The 12,582-nt window shown below is 42.4% G+C and overlaps 1 protein-coding gene across 25 annotated transcripts in view; it reads right to left on the bottom strand.

The window, feature by feature from the left end:
- Positions 1-12,582, bottom strand: part of EPB41L2 (erythrocyte membrane protein band 4.1 like 2) — a 205,202-nt gene that overhangs the window by 142,538 nt on the left and 50,082 nt on the right. For 3 of the 25 annotated variants that reach the window (XM_070461369.1, XM_070461370.1, XM_070461371.1), the window contains one exon: positions 5,538-5,650. The exons of 21 other annotated variants lie outside the window; for them this stretch is intronic. The gene's annotated coding sequence lies outside the window, so the exon portion shown is untranslated. Of the gene's footprint in view, positions 1-2,433; positions 2,455-5,537; positions 5,651-12,582 lie in introns of those variants that run through there. One more of the 25 variants, XM_070461376.1, reaches the window with a different exon arrangement.

The following is a 12,582-nucleotide window of genomic DNA, read 5'->3' as shown; positions in this document are numbered from 1 at the left end:
CATGAGACAATACTCTGCCTCTGGATGCAGCAGGCCAACAGAACTTTATATGGTCTGTCCTTAGAAGGGGGAGGGATTGTACCTGCAGTTGACCTGTGTAAGCTGAACTAAAAGGATATACACACAATTATGCATCTACTTCAATGTATGGAACTGTGTGTATACATATGTGTGTGTGTGTGTGTGTGTGTGTGTGTATACATATATCAGACAAATGGTGGAATGTAGCACTCCTAATAATCTACTTAGCAGCCACATCTAACTTTCCCCTCTGTCACCATCCCCCTGATATTTTCCTCCCACCAAAGAATTTTCCTGGATCTATTCAAGCCATTTGGGTTCAGCCATAATTCGAGTGTCTCATATCTTCCTCAATCCCTTTTTTATCTCCTCCCATTATCACCTATAATTCCATGTTAACCATACCAGAACATCTAACTCAATGAATGCTGAATGAAACAACGGAACAGCACAGATATAACAAGATATACAAACTTGTTCCTGCTGGCTTATCATCTATATATTGCAAGTAAATACTCTTCCCACTGGACCCTAGAGTAATAAGAGCCAGGCTTATGGTGCTTTTCTATTCTGGAAGAAGACTGGTCGAAGCATCCACCAATCCCCTGGGGAGGATCTCCTCTCACCTCAACCTTTAATGTTGCTGATGTTGTTTCGTCGCTCAGTCGTGTCCAATTCCTTGCGACCCCATGAACTGCAGCCCACCATGCCCCTCTGTCCACGGGATTCTCCAGGCAAGAATACTGGCATGGGTTACCATGTCCTCCTCCAAGGCATCTTCCCGACTCAGGGATCGAATTGGAGTTTTCTGTGTCTCCTGCACCGTCAGGCAGATTCTTTACCACTGAGCCACCTGGGAAGTTTATTTCTGCCATGGAGTTTAGTGTAACAGGATCTGTCCCATACCAACTGCGTACTTATCTCTAAAAGAAACAGATGGGATGGCATGACACAGGGCTTGGTATCCCTGTCTAAAACCAGCCCAGCTGATGGCTAGACATATACAAACACTGTAATCCTGGGGTACCTCTGCCCCAGATGACAGGAGTCAGGCCACCACAGAATCAGCTCTTGTTGGAAATCAATGAGCCAGCTGTCCAAGACGAGCCAGGGCTTATGTGATAGGATCTTTACTTGTTTCAAAGGCTTCTTAACAGTTCTAATATAGACCTATTATGCTTTTATGATCCTGGAAAACATCCAAAATGATTAGCCTATCCTTTTCTGACTCATGTATCTTTAGGCAATAAATGTATACACTTTCTACTAATTGAGAACTTTCAAGTGAGTCCATCTAATGAATGAATGCCCTATGGAGTAACATTTCCAAAATTAAGCACTACTATCTTAAGAATTTACAGATACAGAAAATAAACTCAAGGTCACCAAAAGGAAAGGGAAAGAGGAATAAATTGGTAGTGTGGGACCAACAGATGCACACTACCATATATCAAAGAGAAAAACAAGGCTTTACTATACAGTGCAGAGAATTATATTCAGTATCCTGTAATGAACTCTAATTGAAAAATAATGTAGATATATATAATCGAATTACTTTGCTATACACTTGAAACTAACAATGTGCTACTGATGTGCTCAGTCATGGCCGGCTCTTTGTGACCCCATGGACTGTAGCCCACCAGGCTCTTCCGTCCATGGAATTTGCCATGTCCTTCTCCAGAAACTAACAACATTGTAAATCAACTATACTTCAGTTTACAGAAGAAGAATTTAGATATACATTTGCCAAGGGCAAACAAGCACGTTTAAAAGGATAGTGCTATTGCTCTACCTCATATGTAAATTAACAGATAAAACCCTGGAAATGGTCAGCTCTAATGGTAACAATTGCTGTTTCTGAATGTGCACAATGGGAAATTTTGCTTTATTTGTATTTTTCTATATTAAAAAGCTTTTCCCACTAAATATATAATAATTAAGAAATGTTTTAATAAACTAAAATCCACTAAAACAAAAAGATGTGAGTTTTCCCCCTTCATTTCTGTACCCCCACTTTAGCCGTTTTAAAAGCAGTACAACAAGATGGCCAAGTCCCAGCAGAGTCATGAGAACCCGGCTGTGTGCCACGGGGCACAGATCTACCTGAGACACAGAGATACATTCATGCCATTCCCCTTCGAGCTTGGCACTATCCACAAGAAATCGCTGGACTCCAAGAAGCACATGCTTGCAGACACTGCCACATCAGAGGCCTTTTTTAAAAGTTCGATTTTAACTGGATTTAAAAGAATGAAAGGAATTTCCTGGATTTTATCAGGGCAATTTCCCAAAAGATTTTTGCCCCCACTTCTTAGTACAAGGATTAAAGCCACTTAGCAAATTAGAGGGGATACTTGCCACTTAAAATGCTATTAAGAACATATAAATTAAGAGATCTTTAAAAAGCAGTACCTGTTCGAAGAAGCTGTTTTAACAGTTTTCTATGAAGTTAGTCAAAAAGCATCAAATCTCTGAATAAAGGACGATCTACTTTTGGACCACACAACGCTATGGAGAGATGGGGACCACATATCTACAGTCAAGAAAGAGCCTTATGTTTTATCATCACGTGACAAGTTATCACTGTCAAGTTTTCACTACAACTTCATTAAAATACCAAGCCATACACACACACAATATAACACAGCAGAAGGAGGACAGAGACATATTTTTCGGAACTGCAAAATGGCATCTGCAGAACGTCTCAAAGGAATGACAAAGGCACTTCTTTAGCCCAAACAAAGAGAACAATGTTTCCACCAGGACACTACAGGACTATTGCATTTCAGGGGGGAAAGGCAGCAAAAATTAACACAAAACAGAGCTCAAAGTGTAGAATGACAGTCTGTGGGGAAGAATTAAAAGAAACTATTGAGAACACAAGTTTCACGTGTTACAGTACACAAAATTAAAAGAGGGCTTGAGGTTTTAAAAGTTGGGTGATTTCATTAAATTTGAAAAGAAAATTACCTTTAAAATTCAAAATGTGAAATTACTTATCGGCTGAATCAATTAACTGTTTTAGATTCACAAATACCATGCATCTATGTTGTTTAGAAGATGGCTTACAAACAATCCATGCCAGCACGTGGATCGTTTCACTTCATTTCCCATGAGCACTCTATTAGAAATGTACTAGCAATGCCTGCATTTTATAGATAAGGAAACAGACTTGCAGATACAAAGTGATTCAGCAACAGGCAGATCTGAGTTTCAACTCTAACTCTTTCACTCAGTAGCTACAAGACTTTGACTTTCTTTCCAAGATACTTTGACTTGCAAGCTATCAACACCAAACAATGTTCACAAGGATTACAGACAAACTATTGTCAAAAACAGCACAAGAAAATTCCTAAAACAGCATACTACAATGGAACTAAAGGCTTATTAAATGGAGGTGGAGGTGAAGTGGTGATATACCCACTCAATCATGTAATGTCTTTAAAACACTTATATGAAAAGGACTTAAGAAATGCCTTCAGTGAAAAAAAAAAGTTGTGAGAGAATGCCAGGAGTCAAGGTTAATTACAAAATACAGTAAATAGCTGAATATATTTAATGGAAAAAGATCACAAGGAAGACAAATTGATAGTTTCTCACTTTTATCTGAAGGGTATATACTTAGTTATCTTCAGTGGAGAGTGCGCTAAAAAAACAATTTGATGACTTTTGTACTGTAGGAAAAAAACAAGAGGTAGACTCTGATTCAAGTCAGTAAAACCAGTAAATAAGTTACCAACAGGTAAAATTTTCTCATAACTAACATTTTCTCGTAAATTTGTTAGCCCTACTGTGACTCTCTATCCACCTCTTCTTCCTACACTCCAGCTCTGATCACATCACTTCACCTATTTGGAAAACCTCAGTAACTGCAGAAAGAAAACCCAAATTCTTCCACCTGAAATGCAGTCTTCTAGGCTCTGGCCACACCCTCCTTTCTAACTTCTCTGCTCAGTAGGATGCATGATGATTTCTGGTCTTGAGGGAGGAAAAAGCCAGGAGTCTCCAGGCTTACTTCTCCAGCTTCTTCTCAGAAGTGAGCAAGCCAAGAAGCATGCCCATCACAACCACCACCATCAGGCAAAATCCAGCCACCAGCTACGCCCTGTCCAAAGACGGCCATCGCTCTCTCCTCGAAGTGCCCACAACACTCCCTTACCCCCTTCCAGAGCTGTGCACTTTCTGTAGTACCAGCCCTAAGAGCACATCTCAGCCACCATACTTAACAAGTCTGTCTTCTCTCTGCATCCCCCAAAGCAGAACACACACTACTTTGCACAAAGTTATGCTTAGTACATTTGAGGAGAAAAAGATGAGATTATAAGAAAATGCTTTTTAAAAAACAGACTGTGCACCTGTTTTTTCAGACAATTCCTGGCACTGTCATCTTATTTTTCTATTATCCAAGATAATCACCTTAATGATTCAATAAAGTAAGCCTAATATTAAATTAAAGGGCCCTCTAATAGAATAAACACTATTTTGGCACATGTATAACAAGAAATGTCATGCCATCTTTTAAGATTCATATAAGGACAATGTGAGGAGTGTGAAACAACTATCTTCACCTGTATGATTGGTTCTCGTGGGTTAAGAATGACCTAAAGGATCATCACCTATAAAAAGGTATTGAATTCTAAGAGAAGCAAGAAGAAAACAGAAATGGCTCTGAAATAAGTCCTACAACAGTATGTTTGGGGATATACAGTCCTCCTGAATCATGAGTCTGGGAGGGGCCTGAAAAAATAATGTAGCCAATTCTTTGCATCACAGACACAAGAGAATCTAAGAAATTCTGAGCTAAGTGAGGGAATTTTTATTTTTTTAAAGAATATTTTAAGAAAAGGCAGAAACCTAACTTCCCGGCCAGGTTGTTTTTCCAAAAACACGTTTTCCTCTTGGTTTTTCTTTTCCCAGTGTACCTCACACTTCAAAACTTCCAGTTCCCCACAGGTGTAAAAACAGTACAAAAATGCAGACTCGTGGCTTTTTTTTTTTTAACCACAGCATTTCTGTAATCTCTCCTTCGTGCACAGCATTCACCAGAGAAAAGTATGGAGGATTTTGCTCCTTTCTCCACTCAGGGTAACACAGAAGATCACAGGAGAAAGCAGGAACAAGGGAAAAGTGCGGGGGAACGGCAGGAACGCAGCAGCTGTGGCTCACAGCCACAGCCACAGACAGGAGATGCACTATTTAATTCTTCTGGAACACTCAAATACAACTGTACAATTACACAGAACTTTCAGGACGTAGCTATGTAAATACAACATAAGCTTATCTTCCAGGAAAGCTGGCCAACCCAAACACCCAAATCTGGACCATGCCGCAACCAGATCTGCGGCTGGTACCTCACTGGCCATCCTCCTCCACTTACTTTAGCTGCATAACAGGGCCCCGTGAGACAGAATTCAGGGCTAATCAGTCCATCCCAGGAGAATGACGCAGAAGCAACTTAAAAACCATGACCCCTCATGTGATCAAAATAAAGCATCTAAAGAAAAACACCAACTCACGTTCACCAGGGCTGGATTCACCGGGTGATCACTGCGCTCCTCGGAGCTCGCACCAGCAGCCCAGCTCTGCGATCACCGCCACCACTGTGCTCGTGGGCACAATCCAAGGACGCCTGGATTAAGATAAACGCCTTAAGGAGCAGTGCTGACACAATTCAGTTCCTAACGCTTATGTCAGGCACAGCCCAGCCCCGGGTCAGGAAATAATGCGACTGATACTAGAACCCAATGGTAAACATAAATATCTTTTTAGGAGGCAGTGTTCCTTTTCCAATCATAAAATTCATTCCTAAATTATTTTCCTCTTTTCACTGACCCGAACAGAAACATACGGAAAAACAATTCCCAATAGCCTGGAGAGTATGCAGAGCCATTATTACTTAAAAATAATGAATAAAAAAAAAGACTTCAAAAGAAATAAGATCACATTCTAGCATCATGAGACTTCTTCAAGGGAAAAGAACACATGTGTGTGCACATAAACATCACACACATGTACCAGGTCCCTAGAATGATGTGGCTGTTGTCCTGCGGTCAACTCTTGGAATCAGTCTCCTTTGGCAGCACATCTGTGTCCTGACAGTTTTCCATGGTGAACAAGCTGAAAGAGGGGGCAGGCTCGACACCTATTCTAAAGCAAGCAACCCCGCAGGAAAAAAGGAGTTGATAAAAAATGAGACTCTTCATACGATACTGAAAAACTTTTTGGAATACATTAAAGCATAGTATTATAAGAAATGCAGAGCACTGCTAGAAAAAAAAAAAGAAGTTTCTTAATTCTGTTTCTTCCTACTTCAGTCACTCAAGCTATTTCTGTCATATTCCTCATCCAACACTTACACTGTCATCTCTAGTGGAGTTTCCCCACCCACGGCAATCATTTGAAAAAGTTTTGGGAAGAAACCAAAAGTAAAAGCATCTTTGCCAAATGACATTCAGATTTTTGTCCCCACCCTAATAGTTGGCTATTTATCCTTATTTCTCGATCTCTTTCCATTCTCACTCTTTCCTTCTGCCTCTACCCACAAATGTATCCCGGCCATTATTCCCTTTCTTCTCCACTTCCTACTCCTGAGACTTCAACACTAAGTTTCTTCACGCCCCTCATCCCACCTTCCATTTCTTCCCTCAAGATACAGAAAGTTCAGAAATGTACAAAATCTTAAGTTCTTCAAGATGCAGAATTTGAAACATGCTGAAGACTTCCTATGGAGGAATTTTTCCAAGAAAAACAAAAACTGAGGATTCTCTGTCACCTATTTTTCAGACAGCCCTGCAGCAGCCCACCCATCAGCTGTTTTATACAGTTTCTTCCAGCCTAAGTTCAAACAGAGGTGAGGGTGAGTCTGAGGCTGTGTGGGCCAGTATTGTATGAATCCATAACAACTGCCTCAAGAAGGACATCTAACTACTTGTTGAACAAAACAATGTGCAAATCATACTAGACTTGCTTTTTCTGCAGAGATGTTCCTGATATCAGCGCAACCAGCAGGACTACCAAACTCACAGAGAGGAGGCCGTGTTCTCGGATTTGCCCTAAATGTGCTCAGAACTTTTTTAACAAGTTATAATAATAATAGAGTGAGCACATAGGTGCTCTGCTAGGACTATGGAGAGGAGGCAAAGAGAAGGGGAGTGAAGTGGAAGGAAGGAAAATGACAAGACAACATCCTGTCCTTGAGAAGCCAAGAGTCTCACGCACACAATCTCATGGAAAGTTCACAAAATGTTACTGTTTCAAGACAACAGTAGAAGAAATGCCTAAGACTATGTGAGTAGTTGCCAAAGGAATTACACAGCCAAAAACTCCTATGGGAATTCAGCAAAATAAGGAAAAGAGAATTCCAGAGTAGAGGAAATTTGGCAAAGGAGATGATAATTAACAGTTTGGCAAGACCACTAAAAAGTTTGAAGAGATTTATTGGTTTTAACATGACAGAAAGAAACACTTCAAATATGCTTGTGCTAAGTGTAAAGCATACATTTTTAAACTTCACTTCTTTCAGGTTCAAATCAAATAACCCTAAAAAAGAAACAATCCAGTCATCTCATAATGGTTTCTAACGTCTCCAAATCACTTGGGGCAAATTAATTTAACTACACAGGTGTGTTTGAGTAGTCTCAAAGTTTCACTTTTTTTCATACTCAAAGTTAGAGTGAGATGGATTAAATTATCTGGGGCAACAATCTCTATAATTTATCCTAGAGATAATTATTCACAAATTTTTGCCAGTAAATAAAATAGGCAGCTTGGGACAGTTAAAAGTATACTGGAATAGATGGAACCAGTTCTAAGTCCAGTTCTGAAAGTAAGGAGAATTTAGAACAAGTCATTTAACTTCAATTTATTAAATTACCTAATCTATGAAATACAGGGAGGATTCATTATCTGTTAAAGTACCTCACAGTTCTAAAATTCTGCATTCTAAAAAAAACTACTTGGCAAGGCAAACCGGACACAAAGTTAAATGAAAATAAACATCAAAACCACAGTAGGAGCCCTACTTGTGAAATGTACATAAATGTGCATTTACTGAAGGGTTCCTCCTATAACCTCAATGTATTCTGTCACCTCCAAATGCATTTTATACAAAATGAAAATATAATATAAAGAAATTATGTCTTAAAGTAGGAATGAGGCTGCCTTCTACTATTTATGTTTCTCTATATTGCAAGCTTTATTCAACAAACACAGAAATTTATCATGAAAAAAAAAAAAAAAAAACAAATCCAATCCCTTGAATCCAAGCTTGACATTTGGAATCAGAGCTCTTCGGCCTCTGTGAAATACACTGGAAATCAGAGTTCTCTTGGAAACACTCCAGGCCAGTCCTGGATCGGGGGGGAGAGTAGAGGGAGGAAGCCCCTCAACCCTGTTTTTACACAGCTACTTTTTTCATCTAGTCTGAACCCCCTTCTCCGGCCCACCCTTCCCCATCAAAATCTCCTGGGAGGGACTGAACGCAAGTAACCTAAAACTGGAATTTCTGGGACTGCGTGATCTTCCAGAAGCACTTTATTTTCATCTCTCTACCTACACACATACACACACACACCCAGAATTGGATTTCATACTTATTCTGCAACAAATCCTCAGAGTAGGACTTAAACATCCTTTAAGAAAAAAAGGCGTGGGCAGGCTATATTGGAAAAAAAAAAAAAATGATCTGGCACCTGCGGTGGTGATGTCATTACCAGCCATGGCTCTGAACTGTCTCTGGAATGCAGCTGTGGCTAGAATCCCTTAGGCCACCCAATGCTATTTAACATAAAAACACATTCTTTCCTGGCAGAAGAAAACCTCACAGTCACACGTGACTGTGCTCTGCTGAGGACTCCTACACGCGCAACTTTACGGCTTAAACCGTTCCCTTCCCGCAGGTCTGAGGACTAATTCTGCACGCCTGTCTACAGGCAGTCCAGAGAGAAGTGACTCATTGGAAAAGACCCTGACGCTGGGAAAGACTGAAGGCAGGAGGAGAAGGGGACGAGAGAGGATGAGATGGCTGGATGGCACCACCGCCTCGAGGGATATGGGTGTGAGCAAGCCCCGAGAGCTGGTGATGGACAGGGAGGCCTGGCGTGCTGTCGTCCATGGGGTCGCAAAGAGTCAGACACGACTGAGGGACTGAACTGAACTGACTCACGACAGGCCAGATTTTGAGTCACTGCCTTGGAAACAGGAAAAAAACATACATACACCCCAACCCCAGATGAAGTGAGGACTTGGTTGGGGAAGGAGTGAGCACAGTGGGGAATGAGATAAGGATGACAAAAGTGAAGCTGGGGGTGGTATCCATGGGGTCACAGAATTGGACATGACTTAGCAACTGAACAACAGACTCTAGTAAATGTCAGTTATTATTTTTTCCCCTCAGAAACAGCCGCTAAAGGCAGTACTGACTCCCCAGGCCTACTTAAGAGGGTCCAATGAATCCATAAAGCTTAGCTGCAAATTTTCAGGAAAACACACGTAAGGAGTTTCCCCTAACACACATTTGCTCCCCAGAAGAATGAGCGGGGGCTGACCCTGTCCATCACCCTTCGTTCACACTAAGACAGCCAGTGAAGAATCCCGACCCTACCCCTTCTCCAGCAGGGACCAGCCTAAAGCTGTGGTACCTGACCAGGGGGTTGACAGGACAACTCTCGGCAACTGGAGATGAAGAGGCACAGAAGCCTGGGCCTCCACCCAAACTGCCCAACTCTCCGCTCCACCGTGCCTTGATCCCTTTTTTAAAACCATGGGATTGTGGCCTGCTTGCCATTACCAACACCGGACCAGCATGGCCCACAGGAATGGAAATGAAACTCTCAGACCAGAACGCTACACGAGGCCTTACAGTTTACGGTCAAGATTTTACTCCTCAGAGCACGGGAAGAGGGACAAGGAACGTCCAGACGTGTCTGTCCGTTCTTACTTACATTCCAAAGACAGAGCCAAGATCACACGGGGATGCTGATGCTCATTTATTTTTTTAAAGTCAACAAGACAGCCGAAAAAGAAAGAAGCCAGAACTTCTAACTCACCATTCCCACGACTGTCCACATAAACTTTTACAAAGCTTCGTCACCCTCACAACCCTCTAAAAATCAATTTTCAGTTTTCTACAACTGACTATATGTTATGTGGTAAACCCATGACTCTGAGTTGCAGAAAGCTCTCTCCCTATGACCCAGAACACATCAGAAGCCCCCTCTCCTCACCACTTAGCTTTTACGGAATCACAGGATCTCGGTTGTGACCCACACTTTGACTTTTTTCCAGTCTATTTCCATCAGTCTGACAGAAAAGCTCCCTAGACCCAGGGTTGAAAGAAAAGCTCAACCAGTGTCTGGACCATACTTCACCACCTCCCAACCACGTACAAAGCCTCTGCTAGAAGAGAGGGAGCTGAACCCCAAACCTAGGATGCATTCCAAATGAAAGTCATTTTCACTGTCAGTACTCCCCCGCTCCTTTCTGTAAGGCACAGAGCAGGGTGTGTGTGTGAGTGAGTGTGAGTGCGTGCATGCAGAGGGGTGTGGGGGGGGTGCGTGCAGAGGGGTGTGTGTGTGTGAGAGTGTGTGTGTGTGCAGAGGGGTGTGTGTGTGTGTGAGTGTGTGCATGCAAGAGTGTGTGTGTGTGCGAGTGTGTGAGTGTGTGCGTGCAGAGGGGGGTGTGTGTGTCTGTGTGTTGAGTGTGTGTGTGTGTGTGTGCATGCAGAGGGGAGGGTGTGTGCGTGCAGAGGCGTGTGTGTGTGTCTGTGAGTGTGTGCGTGCAGGACTGTGTGTGTGTGCGTGTGAGTGTGTGCACGTGCAGAGGGGTGTGTGTGTGTGTTTATGAGTGAGTGTGTGTGTGAGTGTGTGTATTGTTTCCTGCTCTAAGAGCGAACCCCATGATCCTGCCCTCTGTACTCTGTTACCCATTCCCACGGTTCCCAAACACTGTCTTTCCATTTTTTTTTCTGTGACCCACAGTAAAAGAGTAAAACATTTTACATCCCAACCCAGTTCACAAATACACCCCCCGGTTTAATGGACACACAGTTTTCAAGCGGCCACTCTGATCAGGCCTAAAGCCTAAGCGCTGTGTGCTAAATCCAGCGCCAGCCCCATCGCGCCTTCTCCCTGCCAGGGGGCTGCCTCAGCCAGGAAAGGGGGCACCTCTTTCCTCCCACCTCCCTGTCTCTTCCCCTTCCCCAAGGGGAAGCTCTGCAAGTGGTAAAGCTCCACTCTAGTCTGTGAGGTTTGTCCGAGGTGTGATGACTGCTAATGGAAAGCTTTTCCCAAGAGGGGAAGTCTTTCTGAAACTCACATAAAATTCTGTACAGACTAGATAAGGCCCCAGCTCTCCTGCTGTTTATGCCATTTCACTTTCTAAATGCCAGTTGTGGCCTTCTAATATGATTTCTTGAAAAATCCTGCCCTAGACCCATATGTAAGCCTACCATTATCTCATTTTCATTCGTTCCAACCTCTGATTATCTTCTGTCCTTCCTCAGGAACCACAACTCCATCAACTCTGTGACCCTGAGCGGCCTGTGCCCCCAGTCCCTCCCACGGCCCCATCTTCACAGCAGCCTGACTTCCATGGGCCACCAGCAGACCTTGAATTCCCAGCCCCTCTCTCCTCCAGCCTGTCCACGTACTCTCTGGCTCCACCTAAGGTACAGCCTTACTTCAGACTTGCACCCAAGCCACCGACAAAAATAAATAACGGATGGTAACTTTTCTCAATTCAAATTCATGGCCACAAACTTTAACTGGACTCTCAGAGAGCTCCAGAAATCCTAAGACAGTTCCCTAGTCAACCCACACCCCCACTCTCCTAGACACAGATTTCACATTTGTGCATAAAGCCCAAAAAATGACAAACCAAAAATATATGACACTGGATACTGGTTCTTCCTATGATCTCAGCCACAATATAACTATATTTGTCCTCCAACAGGGAAAACCAGATAGCATTCAACACACTCAATGGTGTAAGCAAATAAAAAAAGTTACTAGCCATTCATTAAAACAAACAAACAACAAAAAAACCTGCCTGGTACAAGGCGGACTTAAGTTTAAGGGCATTTAACTGTTAAAGAATAAAAAGTCTTTTTGCTTTCTCTTATAAAAATGTTTGGTAATACTCTCTCCTCAATTCTCTTACCAAAGTAATCCATGTGCAACTCTGCCCTGCCTTTCTAATCACTGTCAGGCACAACAGTTTATTGTCCAAATATAATTTGTTCAACCATGCAAGCAACTGTGCAATCAGGCATGTTCAATTTGCAAGGGACAAGTCCAACGACATGGCCACAGTGATAGGCACTAGTGCCTGGCTAGTGGGCCTTTCACTCAAAGAGACAGCTTTTCTCATCATTATCTCTATTTTGAATCAAAATGTCTAATGCTTTTATGTAATTCAACAGAAAAACAAAACACACGCAATACAGAGTTGCTATTTACTCCAACCCAGGCCATCAATGGTGACACTCAGGCACATAATAAACCCCAGAGTAAAATAAAGCTGTGGCTCTTGAAATTCAAGGGCCAGAAGAGAAAGCAAAGGAAG

This window comes from Odocoileus virginianus, chromosome 34, assembly GCF_023699985.2.
Source record: "Odocoileus virginianus isolate 20LAN1187 ecotype Illinois chromosome 34, Ovbor_1.2, whole genome shotgun sequence".
NCBI lineage: Eukaryota > Metazoa > Chordata > Mammalia > Artiodactyla > Cervidae > Odocoileus > Odocoileus virginianus.
Note: the sequence above shows the minus strand (reverse complement) of the source record. Positions and strands in the feature narration are given on the sequence as shown.